At 33.4% G+C, this 23,470-nt stretch overlaps 1 long non-coding RNA gene across 1 annotated transcript in view; it reads left to right on the forward strand.

Moving 5' to 3' along the window:
* Positions 1-343: 343 nt before the first annotated feature.
* The window catches only part of LOC131381677 (uncharacterized), a 28,921-nt gene continuing 5,794 nt past the window's right edge, over positions 344-23,470 (forward strand). Inside the window, exon 1 of the long non-coding RNA XR_009210559.1 lies at positions 344-488. This is a non-coding gene — a long non-coding RNA (uncharacterized LOC131381677). The remainder of the gene's footprint in view (positions 489-23,470) is intronic.

Raw genomic sequence — 23,470 nt, forward strand, 5'->3', positions numbered from 1 at the left:
CTAACAAAAATGTTTAGTGGCTTACCAAAATTCTAGAGAGAAAGATTATTCAGATTTTCTCTATCAGCATTACCCTCTCTCTACTGTAAACATTTGTACCATAATACTTACAATAATGTTTTTGTTCTCTGTTCGGTCTGTGTCCTGTTTAGGAGCTGGTCAATTCATGTTAAGTTGATACAACTTTATAAACATTTAAAGAATAGCCTTAATAAAACATGTATTTTTGAAATTCAATGGAGTCATAATCTGTATTCTGACAATTCAAAGCACAATTGTCGGCTATTGATGGAGCAATCATTTTTGGTTGTTGAGTGTCTCAGTGCTCTTCAAGTTATGCCACATCAGTGTTTGTCTTTGTGCCACTTACAGGTTTCACCACAAAGAGCAGAAATGAGAATGCAACAGTGAACAATTCCCAGGGAAGATCAACATTTTCCTTTATGATCCCATAAATCTGAAATTTAAATGGTACAATGATGACGATGGTAAGTTTTTGTACTAGTTCGAGGGATTATGTCTTTTCTCAAGATGTAGTCATTACATATTTAAAAGGAACTAAGGTCACGCAAAAATAGAAAACAAAGCATGAATGATGGCAAGTTATCTGGGGTCTAAACTTCATTGCAGTTCTGCTCATCTGTAAGATTGATTTGTTTCATATTAGGCACTTCTTAATTTATCTGTTTGAATAATATCAATAGCTCCTGTTAGTAAATACCACAACTTTGGAAGGGATCTTAAATTACTTCCTATCTAATCCAACCTAGAGATATGTTTAAGCACAATTTCGTAGATAGATAATCTAAGAATATTCAATAACTCAACACTAAAAATATTTCCAATTACTAAACCTTTCCTTTATGTGATCTATAATTATTTCTCTAATTTCTCTCTAGAAAAAAATTACAAACATAGTAACTTTTAAATTAATTTAGCAAGTAATTGGTAAAGAAGCTTATTTCCTAGCTTGAACATATTTATGTACCATATATATATATATATGAAAAAATATGTTATACTGTAGCTTTTATAAAGAAGATAAGGGATAAGGAAATAGAGAGTCGCAGAGTTAACTAGCTGGGATTGGTATTGTTTTGGATAGTGTCATTAAGATCCTCTCACCTGAGAAGACATTTGAAAAGAGACTTGTAAAAAACAAAGGCGCCAACCACCTGGGAAAGAACAAAGAATCTGGTGTCCCTGCCATAGAGACATCCTTAATATCTTCAAAGAAATTCAAGGCCAGAAAGCAGGCCCTCACCAGACATCGAATCTATTGGTGCCTTGATCTTGAAATTCCCAGCTTCCAGAAATGGAAAAATAAACGCTTGTTATTTACAAGCTGCCCAGCCTATGATAGTTTGTTATAGCACTCAAATGAACTAAGACAACAGGAAGGAGTATGATTTGATTTAGACTTTTTAAAGGTTCACTCTGGCTACTGTGTAGATTATAGAGGACTAAAGAGAAATAGCAGAAAATGTAGAGACTTTAGGATGCTATTACGAAAATCCAGGGTAGAAATTATAATAAGTTGAACATGGATGATAGCTGTGGCAATAGTGAGAAAAGATTAGATTCTGGAAATATTTTGAAGATGGAGCCCATGAAATTTGTTGATAGATTAATATGAGGGATGAAAGAAGTACAGAAATTCATGATAACACCACATATTCTGGCTTGAGTAGTCAGAAGAATGAAGTTGCCATCTCTTCCATTTACTGAGATGAGGAATGGTTGGGGAGAAGTCCGTTGGGCATGGCTAGAAAAACGCAATGTTTCACATGTATTAATTTTGACCACTGAGTGGAGACATCTAAGATGTTTGGTGCATATGGGCCTGTAGTTAGAAGAAGTGTTTGGATCAGAAATAGGTATTTGAAAAACCATTTATAAAGCTGGATTTTAAAGAAACTATATAAAGGTGCAATAGCCAGTGAGGTGAGAGAAGACTGTACCAGGGGCCAAGCAAGAAAAAAGCAGAAATGTATGCGTACATATATGTATGTAAATATTTCATATTATATACAAAATATATAAAATATAAATTTCATATGTCTGTGTGAATATGTGTGTGTGTGTATATATCTCTCTATATATAATCAAGGATGAGGAAGTCAACACATGACATGTTTAATATGTGAAATAAAGTAATAATGAAGGACTGAATGTTGGATTTCATAGCGCTTTTCAAGAGCTGATTTGTTAGATTTTTGGGAAAGAAAACATTTTTGGTGTTTACTCAGAAAAGGTTGGGAGAAGGGAAAGTATACAGAACAATTAGAAACATCTCTTTCAAGAAATTTTGCCGTAAGAAAGGCTAGAGAGTAGATGGAGCAGTGTTTGGAAACGAGAGAGTTTAAAATGGTAAATAGGACAGCATGTTTACATGTTGATGAGAATAATCAACATAATAAACAGAGGTAAAAAGCAGGAAACAAGGCAGGAGTTGGGCTTAGATACAATTGGGTTCAACTATTGAAACAAAAAAATGGCAGAGGGTTTATATACGAATGCATGCAAGCTGGTAGATTTAGTGGTAAAAATTATGTGATGAACATCGATAAATCCTTAAGGGAAAAGAATATGCTAGAAACATAAGTTTTACATAGGAAATTATAAATAGCTAATAGATAATACATGCAAAATCATTTGAACTTTAAAACACCTTCGCACTATTTTCATTATTAAATGAAAGACCAGAAAACACTATAGTAGAAATGCTTAGGGAATCTTTGAAAAAGGCAGAGAAATATTATGCTTTTAAATTGTCCAGTTAAGTGCAACACAAGTCAGAAACAAAGGTTTGCATTCTTATTAACCCAAATGCATAATTCTATTTAAAATAGAACTATAACACTCAAGTGAGCAAATGTTTGCTTTCAGATAGTCTGTTGTTTAAGTTTGAAAAGTGCAATTTCTTCAAACTGATTTTGAATCTGCTACTCAATACAGAAAAGTCATTAGGAAGGAGAGTATTAACAAGTATCACCCAGAAAATAAATGTTTACTGTCAACCTTACAGGTGTGAAAAGTCCTGTTTCTACATATACTTCTAATTGGATTTAAACTGCTTCCTAAGAGTTTTATTAAGTCCTTGATACTCTTTGAGCAAATTGCACACCATATTATTTTTTAAGCTTTCAGAAATCATCAAATGCAGTTTAGGGCACTAATTATCTAAAACTGAGAATGTTTAGTAAGACTTTGTTTCAGGGTCACTTTCGGTATTGAGTGATTTCAATGCATAATTTATGAAACATTTTTCAGCATCATCAACAGTCAGAGTTTAAGGTTTAAAGTTTAGTTTTCATTATTATTAAAAATAATTCCACATAATTTTCCTGTTTTTCAGTTACTGTTAACAAATTCTCATTTGAAGGTGTTAGTAAATTGTATTTTTTTTTTTCTTAAAAGTAGGCTGAAATAATTAGGTATGATAAGAAAACAATATAATATAAATCTATATTCTTTTTAATATTTACAATGGTGCCATATTTTCAGTACATTAGGTGCTGAAGAAGGAACCAGTCATATGAATTAATGCTTTATTTGTTGATGCACTCAACGTGCTTACACATAATTTAGTGTATCATAAAATGAATCTGAGTACAGCTTCCTAATACATCTAGTTTTCGAAAAAAATATTCAGGAAGATAATAGAAGATAAACACTACCCTCTTTATGTAATAATAATATTCATTATAAATGTTAAGTTCCTACTACATCTCTACCTTTTCATTAAACCATTTACAAGTCTTATCACATTGAGATTTCAACACAAGACAGCAGCAAAGGTGTTGTCATACCCATTATTCCAGTGGAAAATCAGTATCTCAGAGTTTTTCAAGTAACTTGGTGAGAACTTTCAGGTGGTAATCAAATGACAGAGCTAGGATCTGAACTTCTGTTGACTTCTCTTTCTACAGACTCCCCCCTGGTTATCTAAGTTGTAAGTTGATAACGGATATTCAGAGTCACAAACTTCCAGTCCCTATTCTTGGTCTGGCCTACAGATATTCAATAAATCTTCTGACATATTATCAGAAAATATGTAATAACTCCTTTTACATAAATGGAGACTTTTATCTAGTAGGTTTTAAAATTAAAGTTGCACATATATAACTTTCTGTCTCACCATCTCCTTGGAAATACAACATGGATATCAATAAGGCAATATTTCACATCATAATTGATTTCTATATAAAATATTTCCTGCAAATCTGCATTTTTCAAGGAATGCATTTACACTAGTTTAGATAATATATAATTCAAATAGTTTATTTTCTGACAAAGTATGAAGCACTCAAAGTGTTTCTGAAAATCTGCTTTATTGTTTTATTGTAGCTGTACTATAAGCTGGTAATCATCAACTAACATGTATTTACTAAATGATAGAGTATAAGAGGCTAACAGCTAATAAAATGTAAAGAAATAATAGATGTACCTAAAAGGCAGCTGCAAAATACCACAGAAAGGGACATTCTAGAAAAGCGTGCTGGAACTTAGGAAGTCAGGGAGCTAATGACCACTAGTTCATAGGATTCTCTAAGAACAGTAAAAAACAAGACAAAACAACAACAACAAAAAACACATACACAAAAAATAAATGGCACTGGAGCCTACCAGAAGGTGGAGAGTGGGAGGAGGGAGAGGATCAGGAAAAATAACTAATAGGCACTAGATTTAATGCTTCAGTAACAAAATAATCTATACAACAAACCCCCATGACATGAGTTTACCTATATAGCAAACATGCACATGTACCCCTGATATTAAAACATATAAAAAATGTTAAATACAAGAAACACTACAATATAGCAAGTTTTAGAATAACTGATGAAGTTTAAAAAACAGTAACACAATGAAGTGACAACAAAAATAATGCATTCCATGTTGACCTAAAAAGAGCACATGTATATTCTTTGGCTTCATGGTAATATTTTAATAGTCATAATAATGGATCTCAATGGATTTCAAGTATACCCCTATAAACCATCCCTAAAACTTAAATATGGTGACCAGAAACAATAGAAATGTTGTCAAAATTGACATTGTAATGAAAAGTTATGACTTGAAAGCTTACCAAATGGAAATGAAGAAGAGAACTCGACAGGAAGCCAGAATGAGTAACATTCTAAAATTACAAGATGACCAAGAAGAGATACTGTTAAAACATTAGAAATAAGAAAAACAAACTTAATTATATTAACTAAAGTTGAAATTGTAACTGAGAAAACACAAGATATAGTGACAATGATTAAAACTGTGAAATAGAGGAAAAATGAAAGTATGAGCCACGTTCTCACCTTTCAAAGCAGAAAATCAATAAATAATGAATAAAGTTGATTAATAAAAAATAGGGGTATGTGACCTAGTACTTATAGATATGAAGGTAACCCTCCTGACTCCCACAGGATAGATCACATACTATTAGAATTTTGCCTTTGGGCAAATTGAGGGTTGAAGGGCATTTCCTAATAAAGGTTTCTGTTGTATTTTGTCTTTTTCTCATGTATTATTTTGGTTTTTAAAATGCCTAATAGCTATTCTCTCTTTCATTTGGGTACGCTGTAGCCAAATAGATGTGACATTTATGCCAGTGTAACTTAAAGAGCATGGATTCCAAAGCAGGAAGCCAGAATATTAGTGGCAGTTTCTCCCAATTATAGACATGCCCTGAATTTCTGAATGGACAGTTACAATCATCCTGTGTTAGGAGAGGATTAGAAGTCAATGGTTTACAAATGTTTAAGCTCACATTGTAGTTATTTTTGAAATGTAAACGAGTACATTTAATGCTTTCAATGAGTCATTAAACACACATTTATATACTTTTATGAGCTAAAATATTACAATCCAAAATATTGCCCAATTCTGACAGACAGCACTTTTTCCATGTACAACAGCCATTGCAAACTGCATCAGATTATTATATTTCTTTTCTAAGGTCAATAAGAAGGTTAATGCTCAGCCATAGGCAGTTCAAGTAGAATATGTGTAAAATGTCAGTCAAGTAGAATAATTACAGTCCATTATTAACCCAAATAACACAAAATAATTACTGATTCTAACCAAGAAAGTTCTATTTTTAACCTATGAATGTCAGGACACAGCCTGGCATTTAGCCTTGAGAAATCAAGTCTTTATTTTTCTTTTTTTGACAGAAGTATCGTGGGGAAAGCTATTATTTGTCTTTTGCTCCTAGAGATCGCTCTCTTGCAATTTACAGTGATCTATATAATTTTAAGACCATGAGTCAGAAAAAGGCAATGGAGTATTGTAATAAAAAGATACTTTGGCTTTATCACACTTGTTTGTTGTTCAAAAAAGAAATCTGTGATCAAAATGTATTAATGTCTTTTACTAAAAATCGTGGCCAGTGTGTTTATAATTCATTAGGATATAAAAATCCTTTTCTCATACAATAATAAAATTGCTATCCTATTTTGAAACTTAAAGCATAAATTAGCTTTTGAACAAGGAAAGTTGTGTGATACATTAAGAATTCTAAATCTGAAATATCCATACATCAATTTATTGAGCTCTCACTGTCTTTTTTGACATAATGTTAAACAAACTACATGTATGTGGATGTTCTTCAATGTAATTGTGATGATAGCAGTCAGTTTTTGTGATACAGTCTTCTATAATATTTCTACCACTATATTTTCCCAACTTATAAAGACCATTATAAATTTCTGAGTTATGACTCTACTATGTTAAAATAAAATAAAAATAATATATCTAAGAAAAAATGAGAATCATAGTTCTTATGTATTTTCATGGGTTCATTATACTATTTCAAAATATTTTAACATTTAAGTAATAAAGATAATTCATGAAGGTTTGTAACTAAAATGAACCACAAATTTACAACTTACACAACTGGGTGGGTAGTTGTGCTAGTCACCAAAAGAAGATATTCCAAGAATAGATTTGCAGAAATGGAGAATGACAATTGAAAGCTGAAGATGTCTATGATATATCTAGATACAGATATATTTCTATGGTAACTGGAAATAAACATAAGTTGAAAATAATTCTTATTGGAGAAATAGATTCAGGAGTAATAACAATGTATGAGTAATATCTTTTTCACAAGAGTAGAAAATGTAAACATGATATAGGTCATACAGGTTGTGTAAGATGAGAAACATCACTCTTAACACAAGGGAAAGCACAAGTACATGGACAGATGAGAGATTCCAGATATTAGTATTTGGGCCCCCTCTTTCATCATGGGCACAAATACCTCTCTCACTTATGGATTTTCCATTAGGTGAGCCATTAACAATGGGTAACATTTTTGTATAATGCACACAGTAATAATAATTCCTCATGTAAAGATGAATTAAACTATGAAGGAACCTTGTCCACGGGCCATGCCCAAATCTCTGAGTGGTTGAGTCAGAGAGAGCATTACACCGTAAATGGTCTCACATTTGGATAGTGACTAAGTTCTACAGGAATTGAAAGTAGAGATGGGGTTGCCTGACTTCAAAGTTTTACCTGGACTCTTAGTGACAAGGCATGTCAGGACCATAGTGAAGGATGAGACATGAATTGCCCATCAGGGGCTAAATGATGGTATCTCTTTGCTAGTCAGACTTAATGTGAGCCCTAGGCGGTAGGTTTCAATGGTGGGCAGATTGAGGTTTCAGTTGACATACTATCAGTAATGGTACTAGTAGAAAATGGTTTGGGTGCAACTGATAGTCTTTGTTTAGTGTTTTAAATATAATGAAGTTCATTTATATCAGAAAAAGGTACATAAATAATAATAGCAACATGGGTGCCTGTATTCATAGACTGAGTCTATAATTGTTTCTTTAGTTCTAGAACCTTTACAAAACCCATTCGTGAGGTAATAGGGGAAGGTGTTATTGATATCTAAACCCTAGAAAAAGCTATTGAGGTGATTGGTATATAAATTTATTAGTATGTCTCACTATCAAAATATATCAGTAACAGCTCTTATTAAATGTATTATTTGGTAGGTATAAAATTCACAAAAAATAATAATAGAGAAAAGTTTCCCATCACCTATGAGGAGATACAAGTCTGATTTGCTCCAAAGAATGTCATAAAGAAGATAACCAGTTTTAAAGATACACACTAGCTAAGATACTGCTCTTGGGGGAAAATCGTGTATCTAATTTATACTTCAACAATCACATATGATGTTTCCTCCTTCTCTTGTTAAAGTGCACTGAAATGGAGCCTGGGCCTGAAGAATTCCTGAGCAGGCAAAGCCAGTTTGTCCTCAAATAAACTCTCTACAATTTTCTTTTTCCTCAGTTTATTTTTTTTTAACATTTAAAAAGAGTGAATTTTAGAAAGCATGTAAATCTCTAAGAAAAAAGCTTATGAAAGTTTAGGTGATCTGTCAGATCAGGGTTTAAGACCCACTTAGATATTTTTACATTGTTAATGCAAAATTTCTGAAACCCTTTTAAAATAGGATGTCTATCTGTCTATCTTATACATATAAATGTGTCCATATATATGATATATAAATATATATCATACAGTCCATATATATCATATATACATATAGTATATATATATCTCATATATGTAGTATATATAGCATACTTATACACACACACACACACACACACACACAAAGGTCACTCTTTATGTTCCTTTTAAGGTTCCTCTTTCTTTTTTCTTAGTGAGTAGATCCAGTCTAGTGATTAAAATGCCATCTAGATGATAATCTCTCCCACCACCATTCTAATCCCTCTTCCAAAATACTCTCTCCCTCTCAGCTTTCCCCTATCTCAGTAGATGCTAACTACATCTTTCCAGTAAATCATATTATCCTGGAGGGAACCTTTAATCACTTCCCTTTTCTTATTTCTCACAAACACTAAAATGAATCTTATCAGTCCTTCCTTCAAAATATACACAGAATCTGACCACTTGTAAATCCAAAGGTACAGATGTAGTTGAAATCACCACCATCTCTCACCTGGATGTCAACATCAACTCTCCTTAACTCTGATTGTCAAAACAAATATTTTGGTTTCTACTCTTCACTTTCATCTCCTCTCCACCCACCTCATTCTCAAAACCACAACAAAAGTGATGCTTTTAAAGTAAGTCAAGCCATGCCAGTCTTCTGCTCAACATGGGTAGGGGGAGAAAATAAAAGCTTAGATACTAGCTTCAAGGTGAGACAATGCTCAAGAAACAGTCCAGCCCCAGTGTTCCTGTGGAATCCTTTGCTAAGATTATGGTGCAATTCAACTCCTTTCTCGGCCCAGTCCTACTTCTCCCTTCCTATCCCCAACCCCAAGGAAGTGATCCCAAGGGGACACTTCAATAAACCTTCTGTAGGTAATTTTTCATATTAGGGGCTGGTTTTTTAGAGAATTGTAGTTAGAATATATACGATGCAATTTGTGTATTTCATATACTTGTTATTTATTGTGCAACATCTTTCTTTAAAAATCTGTGCCATAGGCCGGGCGCGGTGGCTCAAGCCTGTAATCCCAGCACTTTGGGAGGCCGAGGCGGGTGGATCACGAGGTCAGGAGATCGAGACCATCCTGGCTAACACGGTGAAACCCCGTCTCTACTAAAAAATACAAAAAAATTAGCCGGGCGTGTTGGTGGGCGCCTGTGGTCCCAGCTACTCGGGAGGCTGAGGCAGGAGAATGGCGTGAATCCAGGAGGTGGAGGTTGCGGTGAGCCGAGATCGCGCCACCGCACTCCAGCCTGGGGGACAGAGAAAGACTCCGTCTCAAAAAAAAAAAAAAAAATCTGTGCCATAAAGGTAGGATGTTACATCCCCAAATATAAGGTACATAGCATATGTTTAATAAATGGGTGCCACTAGGTAGTGCTTAAAATATGAGCTGAATGGAAGAATGAAAGTACTTGTCAGAAGGATTTTCTTAGATGAAGGATTCAAGTGGTCAACTCAGAATGATATTCATGTGCCATTATTATCTTTTAATGTATTTTTTCTATCTTATACCTTTTCCTCCTTTTTCTTTGCACTGAAAACATGATGATCAATAGCATATAGCAGGACTCAGAAATCTAAGCATTATTTAGGTTCAAGGAAATTGCATTCTCTTGTGAGAAATTTCAGCATTAGGAGGTTGAGGCTTACAGTCTCTTCATTCTACCAATCTGAAGGTCTTTAGTGTCTGTTTTATAGCTATCATCTCCCTTATAGTTTCTGCTGCATTATACCACCTTTGCCGTCTACTTCGGGTATATTCTTAGCTTTGACTTTCTCAAAGTTAGGTCCTCCCTAACCTACCTCTGATCCTCTGGATCTTCTCAGGTATAACATTTACTATGACCACATTGCCTCTCAATTTCTCAGTTACCCAGATCCTTTGGAAAAAAGTATCCCCATTCTACAAAAGTATGGCTTTTTCAAATGTTATTAATCGTTCTATGGACTGACTGCTTTGAGTCAGGTATTTAGCTCAATCCAGTCTTCTGTGGTCAGATGGAACAGAGTCAGGGGATACAAATGTGACTATCTAAGACTGAGGTTAGAGGATGGGAAAACACAGGCTCCCTTGTGAGAAGCCATAGGTATAGCAGTTCTGGCAATGGGGCTGTGTAATAACACCTTTGTTTGAAAACATCCTCCATTGCAACTTCATCGTCTATATTTCTGTGAAAGACAACCAACACAGTAAGTAGTCATTTTTTTTCCTTATTCTGTTTTCTTTTTACCTGTAACTTAATAAAGTTATGATTTTATTTTACATGTAGTACTATTATAAAATGTATGAGGGCATAATCTTTTTAGACTCATGTAAGATCTATTTCTGACCTATTATCAATTGGAAATATAAAATCCCTTTTGAGATCAGTTCAAGGCTATTGACTGATAAATTCAAGCAAAAATATTCTTCGCTTGTGAAATATTCTCATGTTTAAGTTTGGCAGCCGTACAAACTAAGTTCTAAATTCTCAAAGCCTCAATTCCGAAACACCTATTCTTTCAGTTGGATAGTTTTTATTGTGGAGTCAGCTTTTAAGTGTAAGCCAAGTAGAAAGTATGTCTAGAAAGGATGGTTTTTGCCAATAGGCAAGTGAGATGAGTTCTGCAAAGATGCTTGGAAACTTTCCACAGCAGGAAAGCATTTTAGTTGCTCTAAGTATTTGTATTCTGCACTCATGCTCAGAGAGTCAGGCTAAGTGTGCATTTATAAAGTAAGGAAACAAACTAACCCAACAACTGGCTTTCAGGAAACTCTGCTTTATTTTTAGCTACTGTTGTTTCAGAGATGTAGTTCCTATACTGAAAGTAATGGATAAAGTAAACTTAGAGAACTATGTGTAATCATCCCTTATTGAGTTAGCATAGAGGATTTTTTTGAAGAAATTTGAAAGTATTGAAGTCAATATTTACATTTTCATTGTTATCACCTGTCTTGAAGCAGGAGGTCCTTTGCATTAATAACAGGCATGTATAAGCACCTGCTTCTAAGATCATTATGAGCAATAGCTACCGCTGTCTGTGGAGAAAGATTTGGCTTTTTGCCAGCATTATATAGGGCTTGCATCCACAGTTTATGTCTAACTTTTGGTTTCCTTTTTTTTTTTTTTTTTGTGAGATTGAGTCTCACTCTGTTACCTAGGCTGGAGTGCAGTGGCACCATCTTGGCTCACTATAACCTCTGCCTCCTAGGTTCAAGCAATTCTCCTGTCTCAGCCGCCCTAGTAGCTGGAACTATAGGCGCCCACCACTATGCCTGGCTAATTTTTGTATTTTTAGTAGAGACGGGATTTCACCATAATGTCAGGCTGGTCTTGAACTATTGACTTCAGGTGATCCACCCGCCTTGGCCTCCCATAGTGCTGGGATTACAGGCGTGAGCCAGCGCGCACAGCCAAGTCCTTTTGGTTTCTGTATGTTCCATGTTTACAAAAAAAAAAAAAAAAAAAAAAAGTGCACTTTCACAATCAGGAATGGACAAGCTGGGTTTTTTTTGTTTTTTTTTAATAAATTTTTTTTGTCCTCTATATGTTCTCACTTTATTTTTTTATTATTTTTCTTTTTTTTCTTTCTTTTCTGTTTTTTGCAGGGAAAGGGATTGGTTCCAGTTCATTTTGTCTATGTAAATGTGACATTAATTCTAAGAAGTTATATCAAATGATCTTTGTCCTCATTTGATAGAAGCTGAGAAAAGAATATTTTCTACCCACAGTTGCTGAGACAAACTAAAAAGCTATAGAGTAGTTGAGTTCTATATTCTCTTTTTTTTTTCTTTCTTTTTTTTCTTTTTTTGAGACGGAGTCTCACTCTGTCACCCAGGCTGGAGTGCAGTGGCGCGATCTCGGCTCACTGCAAGCTCCGCCTCCCAGGTTCACGCCGTTCTCCTGCCTCAGCCTCCCGAGTAGCTGAGACTACTGGCGTCCGCCACCATGCCCGGCTAATTTCTTTTGTATTTTTAGTGGAGACGGGTTTTCAGTGTTAGCCAGGATGGTCTTGATCTCCTGACCTGGTGATCCGCCTGTCTCGGCCTCCCAAAGTGCTGGAATTACAGGTGTGAGCCACCATGCCCAGCTGAGTTCCATATTCTTAAAGAATCTATAAAAGTACCCACAGTTAACTTTTTGTTTATTTGTACAAATCTAAGATGTCATCCCTATGTAAATATTAAAAAGTCAATCTCATAAATACAAAGGCACAATTTGTCTTGTTAATAGCTCTATTCCCAGTGTTTAGAATTGTGTCAATCAGGCAATAAAAGCAACATAAATATTTGTTCAGCATGCCAATTAAATCATAACTTGGATATATCATTCATTAATCCCTATCATGACAATCAGAGCCATATAAAAATCCCAGGAATTCAAAAAAAAGAAGAAACTGTCAGTTTTGAGCTATGAAAATATTCATATCCTAAATCTCTTCTTTTCTGTATGAATTTTGAATTTTCCATCATGAATAGTCTATGTAAACATTTTGTTATACAATTTAGACAGATTTTGTTGCACTGAAATTATTAATTCATATAATAAATATACATCCTCTTTATTAACTTAAAAATTTATTCACTCATTATTAATTAAATAAAGATATTTAGATTGTTCAATACATGCCTGACACCATCCCACACACTGGGGTTACAAAACCCTGAAGAAAGATAGCTATCATGAAATTTAGCTTCTCTGCTTCATCACAGTTTTAAAATTGCATTTATCACACTGAACTACTTTTTCATAATATGGCTGTCATTTATTTAAGGGTGACATCTTAGGTCTAAGCAAAGAAGCAAAGAAGTCAACTGCAGTTTCTACTCTCTACTCTTGTAGGTGATGGAACTTAACCACTCTTTTTTTTCTAATTTGTTTCAGCAATTCTGGGTAAAGAATATTCTTTTATTAGCTTTATTTAAATAATAAATAAAGACTACTTGATGTGTATGCTGAGAATGTGGTGTGCTAAAACCACATTTACTTAGACAAACTGTGTGTGCAATAACTTTTAAGATTCTTAAGCAATATTACTTTTTAAATTATGTATTACCTTTAATTGTTAAAGACCCTTTCACCATTATCAAAAAAGAAAGCTGTCATCAGGATATATACAGTTTCCACCTCTGGCCCACTTTATTGAGAGAATAAAGATGATCTTTTAACAAAACCTTACCTTAATTCATCAAAAAGCTATTGAACTAGGCACTAATTTCTCTTGGTCAATTTTTATAACACAGTTGTCTTAGTTATTAGTCAAATGTCAGAGATTTATCTTTCTTTCCTAAATGAATGTAGACATTGAGTAGTATTCTAGAATTGTATTAGAACTCTCTTTAAGCACAAAAGAAGGAAGAAACAAATAGACAAGTCATCATAGTAGTGTTCACACAGTTATTATTTTTAAGGCATCCCTTAAATGAAATAGGAACTTCTTTACAGCTATTATACCTGACTTTACTATTCAGTAAATGATGAATTTCAAAATGATTAAATAGCACAGTTAACTTATTTGGACTACAATGAAAAAAAAAAGTCCTTACTTTTTGGATACAGCTAAGGGACTCATAATGAAGGGAAAAACTGAATTTCCTTCTCAGGGAACATTATTATTGAGCCTTACTTGATATAATTTTGAACTTCAGGCTGTATCTATTTAAGGTAGAGATTAAAATATTTTGCCCTTACTGTAATATCATTCTACAGTACTATACTCAAGTTTCCAAGGCTAGCCAAAGAATCGTAGTATAAAATCAAACATACCTCAAAAAATTAAATCAAAATACACCTGTGAAGAATAGATTACAAGGCAACGGAAAGTAAATCTTAGAGAAGTAAATAATTGTGATGTGAATTTGTTTGTCTCATTAGCTTTTATAAGGGTACCAACCTTATTTGTATGACTGAAAAATATAACATGGCAAACTCCAGTTTACAATATTATCAACTAATATACCCTAAATGACAGTTGCAGTTCTAATTACTATTAAGCTGGCCCAGTTGGAACTAGTAAATTATCAGGATTCTTGTAGAATTCGGCTGTGAATCCGTCTGGTCCTGGGCTTTTTTTGGTTGGTAAGCTATTAATTATTGCCTCAATTTCAGAACTTGTTACTGGTCTATTCAGGGATTGTTATTGGTCTATTCAGGAATTTGACTTCTTCCTGGTTTAGTTTTGGGAGGGTGTATGTGTCCAGGAATTTATCCAGTTCTTCAAGATTTTCTAGTTTATTTGGGTAGAAGTGTTTATAGTATTCTCTGATGGTAGTTTGTATTTCTGTGGGATTGGTGGTGATATCCCCTTTATCATTTTTTACTGTGTCTATTTGATTCTTCTCTCTTTTCTTCTTAATTAGTCTGGCTAGCAGTGTATCTATTTTGTTAATCTTTCAAAAAACCAGCTCCTGGATTCATTGATTTTTTGAAGGGTTTTGCATGTCTCTACCTCTTTCAGTTCTGCTCTGATCTTAGTTATTTCTTGTCTTGTGCTATCCTTTGAATGTGTTTGCTCTTGCTTCTCTAGTTCTTTTAATTGTGATGTTGGGGTGTCGATTTTAGATCTTTCCTGCTTTGTCTTGTGGGCATTTAGTGCTATAAATTTCCCTCTACACACTGCTTTAGTTGTCTCAGAGATTTTTGTACATTGTGTCTTTATTCTCATTGGTTTGACAGTGTGGCAATTCCTCAAGGATCTAGAACCATAAATACCATTTGACCCCGTAATCCTATTGCTGGGCATATACACAAAAGATTATGAATCATTCTACTATAAAGATACATGCACACGTATGTTTATTGCAGCACTGTTCACAATAGCAAAGACTTGGAACCAACCAAAATGCCCATCAGTGACTGGATATCCATTAGACTGGATAAAGAAAATGTGACACATATACACCATGGATTACTACGCAGCTATAAAAAAGAATGAGTTTATGTCCTTTGCAGGGACATAGATGAAGCTGGAAACCATCATGTTCAGTAAACCAATATAGGAACAGAAAACCAAACACAACATGTTCTCATTCATAAGTGGGAGTTGAGCAATGAGAACACATGGACACAGGGAGGGGAACATCACACACTGGGGCTTGTCGGGGGCTAGGGGGTTGGGGGAGGGATAGCATTAGGAGAAATACCTAATGTAGATGATGGATTGATGGGTGCAGCAAACCACCATGGCACGTGTATACTTGTGTAACAAACGTTCACATTCTGCACATGTATCCCAAACGTTAAAGTATAATAAAAAAAAATTCTTAGAACTCATATCATGAGCCAAAAAATCACATTTAAAAGAATATAGGCCGAATGTGGTGATTCATGCCTGTAATTCCAGCACTTTGGGAGGCCGAGGTGGGCAGATCACCTGAGGTCAGGAGTTCAGGACCAGCCTAGCCAACATGATGAAACCCCATCTCTACTAAAAATACAAAAATTAGCCCAGCATGGTAGGGCATGTGTGTATACCAGCTACTCAGAAGCCTGAGGAAGGAGAATCGCTTGAAGCCAGGAGGCAGAGGTTGCAGTGAGCCAAGATTGCGCCACTGCACTCCAGCCTTGGTGACAAAGGGAGAATCTGTCTCAAAAAAAAAAGAATATAAATAAAGATAAGATTGGTATCTTTAAATAATAATTGTTTAGTTACACAAATCTACTAGTTTGCGCTATAACATTTTTCACACTAACTTTGAAATTGAAAAATATTATGAACATGCATGACAAAAATGTGAGCCCCGTGTAGGCAAGCATACATAATTTAGTAGAAGGCAATAGTTTAAAAAATATTATAATGTTATATTTGAAATTAAATTGTCCTTTTTAATGCAAATAAAAATATAGTATTCTACTTAAACTTGCATCAAACAGAGAATTACATTCAACTACCTGTGCCCAATTCTATATAAGTGAAGGCAACCAAAATATTATTCATCATACTATTTAAAAATATATAATAAACGGCTCTGAAAGAAAACAACAATTTTCTAAAAAACCTGCTTTTTATATGATTGACACAAATGATATTTTTCCTAAAGAATATTTTGTCCTGGTAACATGATGCGAGAAAAAAAAAAAGATGCTTCAAAATAGAAAGCTAGTTTATATTTGTCAGAGATTCAATACTTAGGAAAGCAATTATTTGGCTATTTTCTACACGCAAATAATTCTGAGAACTATACCATATATTATCAGTTTGAATTTATTATTTTGTTTCTCATTAAGTTTTATACACTCTATGAAAGAGAATTACTTCTGAAAATTTTAGAAAAGATTTACCTACATATCTCCCTCAATACCATTTCTCAGGTAGGATGAAAGTAGTCCTATAATGAATCCTTAAATAAAAAACTAGTAAATTTCAGAAAAATATTAAGAACTCCACAAAATTATTTAGAAATAAATAATAAAAATAAATACATATAAACACAATAAAAATGAATGAATATAATTAATTTTATTAAAATCCACAAAGTACAATGCCTTTCAACTTAAAATTACAAAATATTTACTGAATACATATTGACCAAATTAAGCATTAAAGTAACAATTCCATCTGCCATATACACGTCGTGGCGGTGACTGCTCATTTATTTTAATTTTAGATTTATAAATAATTAGATTTAATGGTAGCCTTTCTTAAATGAACTTGTTTGATGTAATGCAGTAAAATATTTGGGTAAATGTTTGCCAAATATTAGCACACTTTACTAGTGGCAATAGTGGGATTATTTGCCTGTATTACTAAAGTTGTTAAAAAGAATATATATATAAGGTTGTATTTAAAGCCAAATAATAAGACTATAGGTAAAAATATTAGCATGCAGTTAAAATACTGGAATGACTTATCCACATCCATCTTACAAAGTGAAAAATTAACCATAGCATTGCTTTAATAAGTAATCATCTGGCTGTTAAACAAAGTCTACCGTTAAAAGTGAATGTGCCATTTATTCTTTCCTTTTAGTTTAATATGAACTCCAGAAAAGCATCTTAGAGATCATGTCCTGACTTAGCCCTTGAAGTGGTCAAGAATCAACAGCAATTATCAACACTTCCATGGCGCTCATTGCATGTCACACACTGTCCCAAGTGCATTACTGAATGTTCACTGATTCACTGACTTAATGCTCACAATGACCCAATGGTGAAGGCATTGTTATTTTCCATATTAGACATTTGAAAAAACAGGCCTGGAGGGGCTCGGTAAATTCCCTAAAATCACACAACTTGAAAAAAGTAAACTAACCTTTAAGCCCAGAATTATTATTATTATTTATTTATTTATTTATTTATTTATTTATTTATTTATTTTTGAGACAGTCTTGCTGTGTTACTCAGGCTGGAGTGCAGTGGCAGAATCTTGGCTCGCTGCTACCTCTGTTTCCCAGGTTCAATGATTCTCCTGCCTCAGACTCCTGAGTAACTGGGACTATAGGCATGTGCCACCATGCCTGGCTACTTATATTTTTAGTAGACATGGGGTTTCACCATGTTGGCCCAGATGGTCTTGAACATCTGACCTCAAGTGATCCACTCACCTCGACCTCCCAAAGTGCTGGAATCAGTTCTCTTTAATTGCTACCCAAAACAAATACAGCAGCATCCTGAGTGCTGCTTTAGAAAACACTCAAAGCAATAGTACAGTATTCACCTTCATAGATGATGCTAACAGATTGCTTCATCAAGGTATTTTATTATGCATAATAACCAGCATGAGAAAATTTCTCTACTGAACTGTCTTATAAGCTAATGGAGAGGGCACTGACTTTTTTCTAGATTAACCAAATGAGCCTTTACTGACTTGGGAACAACTGTCAAAAGAGAGAAAGAAGTTTAGCACCGCTCTTCTATTACCTTAAACAATTAGAATACAAAAGGAAATGTTATACACATCTACACATCAAAAATTATTCTAAATAAATTAAATTTAGGACCGAATGCTTAGGTCAGTCCTTTTCAAGCTGTAACATAACAGCTAAGAACATTCCAAAAGGAAATGCACAAGCAATAAATGTTCTGAATTTATTGTTGTAAATTATTCTTCATTTAAACCTCATTCTAAATTTATATTTATGTAATATAATGTACATTGCATTTGGTCCAATATGCATCTTTTTTTCTTTCTTTTTTTTTTTTTTTGAGACAGAGTCCTGCTCTGTCACCCAGGCCGAAGTACACCAATATGCTTCTTATAGAAATAAAAATAATTATGTCTTTGATCAAATGCTTTTTGACTATCAATGTTTTGGACCATTTTTCAACAAATTAATATTAGTTTTTTATGATTTTTTTATTTATGAATTTTTTCACTAGGATATCATTGAATCAGGTTATAAATTTCATGGAGAAGTATTTTATAAAATATCCATACAATTACCACAGAAAAATATTATTCCCAGTAACTTAACACTAATAAAAATAAAACTATAAGCCACTGTACTATGCTTATTTATTAAATTAAATAAATTTATTATAAATGATTTTACGACTCTCATAAACTCTGCATTTCAAGAATTAACAGTTTTGGGAAACTGTAGGTCTTCACTGCGTATGCATTAATTATGCACATTTCCATTTATTTACCATTAATCTTGTATCATAGGAATCCCAAAGAATCAACATTCCACTCTGGTCCACAGAGTAGAAAAAAAATTTGCTTGAGTCACATTGGGTATTTACAAACATCACATTTTGCTAGTAAGCAATCAACCTTCAGAAATTGTAATCAATTGTTTAATATCCCCCTTAGCTGAAAAGTCACTTTGGCCGTTCAAAGATGCCTTTCAAACATTTAAATCATATTGGTTAATCTGAGTACCAGGCACTGTCTTGAGGCCATACACTAAACAAGACACTAAATGTTCCTTTTTCAACAAGACCTAGACATTCTATTCCTAAATATCTTTAGATATAAATGTACCAACCTTATAGTTTCCCCATAACTGCCACAACTAGCATGGAGCTAGCCCCAAATAAGCATTGAATAAATGTTGTCTAGACACTCATTTTTCTTCACAATTTGACACCATGGTGCTCGGGGGCACAACTGCTACTTAACAGTAAGTTTAGTGTTCAGCACACAGATATATATGATCAATAAATATTTACAATGAACTAAAAGCATGTTTTAAGAATGCATATGATTTATTTGTGTTGCTTCTTATGTTGTATTGTAATTTGTTATATTTTATACTCCAGAACAATTATCTCTTAATAGAATGATATACTTACAATTTAAGCATATCTTTAATGTGTTATTATGAAAACAAAAACAATCTGCTATCAGTTAAAATTTTCTCTAAAGTCTTAGCAAACACATTGCACATCAAATGGCAGTGACAAATCATCTCTGGGCTCTGTAAATGGAAAACACCATGGTTGAAAGTTAGCTATTTGATTTAGGATGCAGCATAAAAGCCTGATGACATTTTCCCTGTTTTATACGCAGACAAACTGAAGAGCAAAAGATGAATTGACTTTATCAAGAAAAATTGGCAAATAAAATGGCTCGTCATTGCGATTTATCTTGGTTCTTGTTTCTTGCTCTTAATCAGGGGCTGCTTTGGAAGCCAAGTGTTAGCTTCTTTGTGGAATGATGTGTGTCAACAACACCAATTTCTGTTATTATGATTAGAAGTACACTTTATCTCATTTTAAAATTGCTGTATGATTTTGTGTGTTTACAGATAATGTATTTGACTGAGTTTTTTTTAAATTATAAGTTTTGTTGTTGGACTTTTCAGATACCTATAGGTGACATGGTGCTTAGCTGAAGGCCTTGCTTCTTTTGCTTCACAGAAGGTTTACAGATATGTGACCTTACCAATTAAACACCGATTCTCAGTTTTCAACAGAACTTCTATAAAATGAAGACACTGAACATGCTCAGCTTACTGCATTGGGCTGCTGTGTGAAACAATTGAGATAGTGCCTTTGAAAATATGTTTACAAGATATGAAATTCCCTACAAAGTACAGGACCACATATAATAGAAATATTATTCTTATATGTTTATATAATTAAGTTTGATATACATTAACTTTATCACTGGGAGTAATTTTCTCATGCAACAGTTGTGTATTTTTTGGTCTTTGTGATTAATTTTCCTGAACTGTTAAAATAACAGTTTATTGACCCAGCAACCCCTACGATGCTTTCTCGCTTCTTGCAGGTTTATGACTGCCCAGCTTTCATCAGAGTGTTAGGGAAACTTATTGATATATTTTTTAAAATTTTTGAATAAATTTTTCCATTTTTTCTACTTATTATAACTTAAGTTTAAAAAAATGGCTCTCGTGAGAATCTTTGTTTATTAAAAAATGAGGAAGTAACATATCTTATAAAATCTTATTGGGGGAATGTCATTTGTGAGGTCTCTCATTTAAAGGGTTTATGTTAATTAGATACAATTGATTTGGCTTAAAACGTTAAAAGCAATATCAAGACTAATATTCTAAATAATTTATGTAATATAAAAATAGATTTCCCATAATTTCCTGAGAATACAGTAGTTTAGACACTTATAATTTTATTAAATAAAAAGGTGAAGGATATTAGAAATTCATTAAATATTATAACACAGCTTTACTTCAACTTATAATGAGGGTATTCCCCAATAAACCCATTTTAAGTTAAAAGCATCTAAGTTGAAAATGCATTTAATACACCTACCCTACAGAACATTGTAGCTTACTCTAACTTACTATAAACATGCCCAGAACACTTACATTTGCCTACGTTTGGGCAAAATCGTCAAAGGCAAAGCCTATTTTATAATAAAGTGATGACTATTTCATGTAATTTATTAAATGCTGTACTGAAGGGGAAAAATAAAATATTTGGGTATCAAAGAACGATTTTTACTTAATGTGTTTCCCTTTTGCACTGTCATAAAGTCAAAAAATCCTAAATCCAACCATCGTAGGTTGGGGACCATCTGTATTTCCTGAATCTTTAAAAAGAGCCTATTTAATAACATAAAGGCAATCCTCACAGAGTTTAACATAAATTTATATTTTGCTAAATATAAGTAAATAACTACAAAAGATTCATGCAAGGCAACTTTAAGGTGGAACTATTTTTATTGATGACATTTTCAAATTAGAGATATGTATTTTTAATAAAAAATGTAAAAAATAGGATGATTACTGATGAAAAACTCGTATTATAAATAAGGCTATGATAGATCAAGTAACAAAACTACATCGACAGAGAATAGCTTCAGAAAGGCCAAGCTGGAACATCAACTCTAATTTGGCTTGACTCATGCATCATTATAAATTTCTCTGGCGACCCTGTATCTGAAGCACATGAAGAAAACTTTGAAAATGTAGAGCTCCACTATCCCTGCTTCCACTCTCTCCCACCATCCCCAGTGATTGTGATGCAGTGTCATTTGAGACCTATTGATCTTGATACCAGAAAAATGCTACACTTTAGAATTACCTAATAATCTCAATAAAACATATTTGGGATGCAAATTTCAGTGCATTTATTAATTTATACAAGGTTGTTTTATCACTCATACCTTAGCATCTCAACTTCTTTTATGTGAATAAGACTTGACACAAACCCAAAGTAATTATATCCATCTAGAGAAGGTTACTTTCAAAGGACTACCATTAAGGTGGTTGGTGAAATTCAAAGTCTCCAGAGAATATGAGAAAATATTCTTTGATGAAATGTAAGTTTAAAATATCCAATTTTGTTTTCTTTTCCACAGCATGCCCAGTGAACAAATATAATAATAAATTTTTCATACTTTTCTTTCTTTAAAAGCAACAATAAGAAAAAGTAGGTATATAGACTTAAGCCTGGCAAGTGAGAAAAAGGATAATATTGAAGATGCTCAGCAGAAGTTTTCTGACTGGGCCAAGAAAATATGCCAATATTAATAGTCAAATATGGAATACTATTAAAAATTCTGACACTGTCCAAATAAATTTATTTTTTTACAGTAGGTTATACCAACATCGGCCCTTAGAAAATGGGCTAAATTTATATTGAGAAGCTCCTCTAGTAACATGTAAATACAGCCAGCCCTCCATATCCATGGGCTCCTCATCCAAAGATTCAACCAACCACTGATAAATATATTTTGGGAAAAAAAAAACAACAATAAAAAATAATACAAATAAAAAATTCACTATAATAAATGTTTACCTACTATTTACATTGTATTAGGTATCACCAATAAGCCAGAGATTATTTAACATGTAGGGAAGGACGTATGTGGTTTATATGCAAATACTTTGCCATTTTATATCAGTGACTTGAGCGTTGAGTGTATTGGTATCTCTATGGGATCCTGGAAGCAAACCACTGTGGATTCTGAGAGTAGATTGTAGTATTTTAGACCAGTTTTTTAGTTCATTAAAGAAAAAAGAAGCAATGCTATATCTAACTAAACATCTGAATTCATACTAGATGCTTTCAGGTTATTTTAGACTTCCTCTGATTATTTGGTCTTTTGTTGTATGCACTCATGTGGTGTGTTTTGAGGCATTATTAAAAAGATGCCACAGAAATAGAAGGAAAAATCTCACCACCAAAAACAATCCTCTAACACCATCCATATGTCATAATACATTAGAAACATACCTATTGTGGCCTTTATTGTATGACTCAGATAATCACTGCTAGCTCTCCCCCAAATAAAGTTGCTAATGTATTAATACTATCTACTTGTTTCCAGTCTCAAACTAATTACGAATTCAGACTCACAGTGTACTGTAGCAAAGCCACCAGGCCATTAGTTGATTTTAATTAAATGAAAGTCATCCAATGATTATGGACTAATTAATTTTTAACCCAACTATAAATTAAAGAAGGATTGCTCACTAATGATGAACATTCCCATATTTCACCATTATATAGGTCTCTGTATATATTAGGTAGTTCATTACTAAGGAAAGAAGAAATGAAATGCAGATGTTAGATGCTATTTTGGCAAGATTTTTTTCTATTCTTTTCTGTTGTTATAGTTTGTTCTAGTTTCGTGCCAGGG

The sequence above is a fragment of the Hylobates moloch genome, unplaced genomic scaffold (assembly GCF_009828535.3).
Source record: "Hylobates moloch isolate HMO894 unplaced genomic scaffold, HMol_V3 SCAFFOLD_17, whole genome shotgun sequence".
Classification (NCBI taxonomy): Eukaryota; Metazoa; Chordata; class Mammalia; order Primates; family Hylobatidae; genus Hylobates; species Hylobates moloch.